The 4,653-nt window shown below is 32.8% G+C and overlaps 1 long non-coding RNA gene across 1 annotated transcript; it reads left to right on the top strand.

The window, feature by feature from the left end:
* The first annotated feature begins 1,984 nt into the window (after positions 1 to 1,984).
* LOC145241552 (uncharacterized) lies at positions 1,985 to 3,526 on the top strand. Its single transcript, XR_013862575.1, has 2 exons — positions 1,985 to 2,106; positions 2,223 to 3,526. It is a non-coding gene; the product is annotated as an uncharacterized LOC145241552 (long non-coding RNA).
* Positions 3,527 to 4,653: the final 1,127 nt, after the last annotated feature.

Here is a 4,653-nt window from a genome sequence, read left to right as displayed (position 1 = left end):
AACATAATTCTGATTTTTCCTCTAATCACCTTGGCGTAGACACATAAAAATACAGCGCGCACACAGGCATATGCTCGCGCATGTATATATATATATATATATATATATATATATATATATATATATATATATATATATATACATATACATATATATACATATATATATACATACATATATATATATACATATATATATACATATATATATACATATATATATACATATATATATACATATATATACATATATATACATATATATATACATACATATATATATACATATATATATACATATATATATATACATACGCACACATCTAATATATATATATATATATATATATATATATAACTACTTCATTTACTCACAAAATTAATATACGAAAGTATAAATTCATGCGTAAACTTTAAGTATTTACTTCAAAAGTTCTCAATACGTAGGTAGAACTAGTTAGAAGTTTACAAAATATATTTGGTGATTAAGCTACACTGAATATTCCGCGTTTCATCCACTCAAGCCTGAAGAATCCTAGAGCTGATTAAACGTGGAATATTCAGTGTAGCTTTGTCGCCATATATATTTTATAAATTACCATATATATATATATATATATATATATATATATAAACTTAATAGATAGGTATATTAATTTAATCTATAACTTTATTTGATGCACGTAAAAATATTTTAATTATACATTTATATATATATATATATATATATATGCCAGTTTAAACTATGATATTCTGAAAATAAAACTAACTTAAATTTTGTACAGCAAGCTAAAAACAAATACATCTCTACTTCTTTAGCAGAGATATACAGTACCAACTTCGTTTAAAATTATATATACACACATACATACATACATATATATATATATATATATATATATATATATATATATATGTGTGTGTGTGTGTGTCAGCCAGGACTTCTGTTGCCAAGTTTTGAATCCCTCGAGTGCCGTTAATAGTGACACCCTACACTGATGATTGCCGAACACATGTAACACTAGTGTATGCAGGTATCTAATTGTTATAGCCTCTTTAATACACTTGTTTCTTATCGTTGAGCCCTTTCAGTTGTAATGAAGTCGGTCAACGGTTCCATTAGGCGTAAATTCGCATTATTATAAGATCACTCTGACTGACGTAAAGACATATAAAAGGAATAAATGTTTAATTTCAACTGTATATATCGCGGTTGTCTATAACCAAATGATTCGGGTCCTTGATAATGAAGTCAGACATGACTTCTGTTGCCGGGGTTCGAATCACCCGACTGACCTTGATCGTGACATCCTGCACTGACGATTCCCGAAAGGATGAAACACGAGTGTCCGTAGGTGTTTAATTATTATATCAAATAATTATGTCAGCCCCTTTAATATAAGTTTATCTCATCGTTAAGAACTTTCAGTTAATTATATATATTTGCTTTTTAACAGATTTCAAATGAATTACAATTTGTTTTTTTTTCAAAAATCTCTGAAAAACTACAATTGCTGCTAATGTTGCGCATGATCTTAAATAACAGCAAGGGGACATTTGGTTCGAAATAGTTATTAGTTATCATTATATTATTTCATTTAGAATGGCGTGTCATTCCTTGTAAAAGCTAATGTGAGATAAACATTGTAAGAAGATCTAATTTGGGCAGCGAATACAAAATGTGATGTTGAATATTTGGTCAGGGTTTACTTCTAAGAAAAGTATCCTTATACCAAGTTTTTTGTTTCTGGCAAACCCCTTTACAAATACGCCTTAGACACTTGAGGATAGTGTCTAGATGGCATTCAAGTTCTCTCCAGTAGGCATTCAATTTTCTCCAATAGGCATTCAACTTCTCTCCAATAGGCATGCTATATATATATGAATATGTAAATGTGAGTGTATTATTAAATACGTAAATTAACATACATAGGTACATACGCTAATAGATATGATAATAAGCGTGCTTCAATGATAAATAATATTTTGGTGGTAGACTGACGCATGCGGCTACAATGCACGTGTTAGTACTTCAAAATCCAATAGTTGCGTGCATAGCGAGGCGTTACGTGATCGGGTTTCCACTTATAAACCAAAGTAACAGCGCGTGAGTATCAAAGTTTCATCTCCTTCAAATAATATCCTCAAGAAAACACTTTCTACGTCGCAAACCGAAAACATTTGCCTTTACTAATAAGTTTGTTTTTATTTTATGTTTTTCAGTTATGCGAAAATGCAGCGATTGAACTGGGAATTTGATCGGTCTTCAAGTAAAAGATGATCTTATTGTATTTTGAATTGTGAGGAATCCAACTCCGTCAAAATAAACTATCTTGGATCGGTGAAAATACGGCGAAGATTGACCCCCTCGGTATTTACGTTGAGAGCAACTCAGTTGCTCATCAATAAACCCTTAATTGAGAAGCCAACGCGTTAGAAGACCCGACACCTCATAGCCTAGAATTCCTATTTACTTTGTAACTACTTTGAACTGAAATTGGTTAAGAAACGTTTGCCAAAGGGTAATTAAATCGGAAGATTACGCGCAAGGGACATACAGGGAATTAAGAACTATAAAACGCCGAATTCAGGCGAATATATTAGACAATCTAGAGTGTTCGAACCAGCTAAAGTTGTGAGCATTGCATAAATGGAAGTTTGCTGCCTTTTAGTTTTTTTTTGAATTCTGTTAATACAATGTTGTATTTATTCGCTATATCGTAATAATAAATTACGAATGTTATCACCGATTTTTCTTATAGTGATATGTAAATATTTTACTGTTTTTAATATAAAATATTATTTAATGAATATTCTCTTTATTGTTTTTATCTTCCTCTGTGCAATTTTCCGAAAAAAAATATATATCATTTTATTCAAAACAGCTGTGCTATTAACATCTAAAACGTACGGTAGTTTTTCTATGTTCTTTCTTTCTCTAAACCTTTAAATAAAACGCAATGTAAAAAAAAAAGAAAACGGTACGAAAGAGATTCTGAGCGTCAGTGTAAAAAAAAATGTATGCGCATTTTGGCGGCTATCTTTCGAGCCATCTCTTTCACTTAAACGACATACATTTCCTATTCATCGAGTTCTGGTCTTCCATTGTCGCATATGTTATCTTTTATTGTCATGCTCGTTTTTTACAGCAATTTCTGGGTAATTGCCTATTTACCTCCCTTTGCTTTCCCTTTCCCCACGCCTCGTTCTCTACTTTCTCTTAAAACATTGCTTTTACTTTTAGTGGCCTACGTTCATGTCTGTTACATGCTTACTACACTCTTATAAAACCCGTATGCTAAAAACTAAAACAAACATGAGAAAAAAAAAAGAGTATTTGTATTGTATTGATAAAATGATGTGCTGCGTCTAATATGTGCACACGTGTCTGTTCGTTTTACTTGTTGCATCCGGTAACCCAAGATAACATCATTACGTCTTGAACAAATACGTAATCGGGGCCAAATGTCGTATTGAGTTTCTCTATGATGTTTCGTGATAACATTCCTCCTTTTTATAGGCGTCTACGCACATCAATCGGACAATTTGTCCATTGGGAACGCTTCAACTTATCATAACATGTTCACAAATAAACGCTTAGATTTTTTAAACTTTTTTTTATTTTTATTTTGGACGAATCTAGATATTTTCTAAAGGGAAATCGTCTCTAATACTGGTTTCAAATAGCATTTTTCTCTCTGCCATCTATTTGTTTATTTTGTAGAAATATCGTTGGATTTTTTTTGTTAAACCCCTATGCCTATTTTACAATATTTTAATGGTGGATTCTCCGACGAACACAAAGCATTCGTACAACTAAGACGTACTTGCTCCCGTCAAAACCGACACACAGCAAAGTCCAACCCTACACAGTAGAGCTCCCTAGATATAAGATAGTCTTCGATTCTAAAAGTTTCTTCCCCAGAACTTTTAGACATTGGAACATCCTTCCGGGTTTCTGCTTCTCTACTTGCACTGACATTCAGAAGTTAAAGTGTAACATGAACTGACATCTTGTCGCTCAACTCCCTACATAATATCCCTGCCACTTATGCCCCTGATAGTAGCTCCCTACATGCTAGTAGCACTGTGCCTTGGTTGCGGTAAAAATGTAAAAAAAAAAAGAAAAACTTTAGACGATACACCAAACAGTCTTGTTAAACGGAAATGCACAAGGATGTGTAATTTAAAGCATATAACAAATTTAAATCAATGAAATAAAGGCGCAGGACTAAAACTTATACAGAAACACGTTGCAATACGAACCGTTGCTACGAGATGCTTATGTAAGTACGCTTATATTTGAAGGCTCCTTTACTTGCATTCCTTACGTTTCTATTTCAAATATAAGTATTTGGGTGTGCCTAGATAAGTGGAACCATATTGTACACACACGAGTATCCATATGTGTGTGAGTACGCGTATGTGTGTGTGTTTACGCACGCGCGTGGAGAGAGAGAAATAGAAAGAAAACGAATAAATAGAATCGAGAAGAAAAAAGAAGGGGGGTGAAGGCCGCTGACGAAAGGAACAAATCAAAGAGATAAGTATTCTCATCACTAGCGACGTCATCATCGGGATACAGTCTGCGAGAGTTGGTTCTAAGTAAACACATCCAAGAACCTCCCAGTTGTAAGGCGGTGGGGGATTGTTT

This window comes from Euprymna scolopes, chromosome 20 (genome assembly GCF_053919585.1).
Source record: "Euprymna scolopes isolate OS-2025 chromosome 20, ASM5391958v1, whole genome shotgun sequence".
Classification (NCBI taxonomy): Eukaryota; Metazoa; Mollusca; class Cephalopoda; order Sepiida; family Sepiolidae; genus Euprymna; species Euprymna scolopes.
This window is presented reverse-complemented; position numbering and strand designations above follow the sequence as displayed.